The sequence below is a fragment of the Cyanistes caeruleus genome, chromosome 6 (genome assembly GCF_971803275.1).
Source record: "Cyanistes caeruleus chromosome 6, bCyaCae1.hap1.1, whole genome shotgun sequence".
In the NCBI taxonomy this organism is placed as follows: domain Eukaryota; kingdom Metazoa; phylum Chordata; class Aves; order Passeriformes; family Paridae; genus Cyanistes; species Cyanistes caeruleus.
Window position 1 is genome coordinate 5279853 of NC_141706.1, and position 1429 is coordinate 5281281.

Below are 1429 nucleotides of genomic sequence, written 5' to 3' on the forward strand. Positions count from 1 at the left end.
AGGTGGGGGGAGTCCCTCCGATCTCAATATGTGGCCAATGTAATAAAACCGTCTGGATCGGAAGAAAAAGGCGGTCTACTTTTATAGCATACTACAAAATCAACCCCCTATGTTACAATAAAGCGAACTTGAAAACGTGTACTATAGGTGGAAAAATGTATTGGGAAGGTAGAAATTTAAAACATGAAACAAAAACTTCCTTCAACAACGAGCCCATAATTTTGGATTTGTTAAAAAGTGATGACGACCGGGTGTGTTTGCAATTCGACCAGGTATTCTGTTTTTCTAGAGATGAGGAAGGATTAGATCCAGAAAGCAAAATAAAACAACTGACCCTAGAATTAAAAAGACTAGAAATAGAGAATAAAAGAAAAAGGTTGGAACAAGAGAGACTAAACTCTCTCAGTGAACATTACGAACAATTGGAAAAACATTATAGTAATTGGGGATTACCAAGCCCCAATCAAAACCTATTCATAGACCTGATGCAAGAAATAGCCACCGAATTAGGTCTATTGAATTGTTAGATATGTGGTGGCTTGAAATCGGCCGAAAGATGGCCATGGAAGGGAGAAGGACTAACCCCAGAACAACTTTTAAAATGGAAAGGCCTAAAATTGTCAAAAACTACACGAAGACCCGAGGGATGGGTGATAGATCAGAGAATAATTGGGACTTTCTGCATTAGCAGAGAAGGAAAAGAATTCACCGATTTGGTAGGTTATACCCCGTGTATAAACACCCTCACGGTGAATTCAGACAGCAAAACAAAAGTCTGGCAACCCGAACCACCCGAGGGTTATTGGAGTCACTCTCGGGATAATAACTGTGAATGGATAGAAATAATTGGACTTTGTTGGTACAAGAATCCTGGGGCCAATCCCTTCCATGCATTAATAGGCCTGAGAGAATATTGGGATGATCCGGCAAGATCGAACAAGGGCTGGGAAGCACCGGACGGCATATATTGGATATGTGGAAAGAAAGCATACAGTGAGTTACCTAGAAGGTGGAAAGGATCCTGCACACTCAGAATAATTCGGCCCTTTTTCTTTACTTTGCCCAAAGACGAGAGTGAGTCTTTGGGAGCTCCCCTCTTTGAAACATTAGCTAGACAAAATAGGGAATTAAAACGGGAATTACCAATGGCGGGAGGCAACCATAAATGGAAGGAGGAAGAATGGCCTGCCGAAAGGATTATTCAATATTATGGGCCCGCTATGTGGGCAGATGACGGCAGCTGGGGTTACAGAACCCCCATTTATCTCCTCAACCGACTTATCAGGTTGCAAGCGGTGGTAGAGGTAGTTTCCAATCACACTTCAGAAGCCCTGGAACTCCTAGCAAAACAACATTCGCAGATGAGAGCTTTTGTGTATCAAAACCGATTAGCTCTCGATTATCTGCTAGCGGAGGAGGGAGGAGTGTG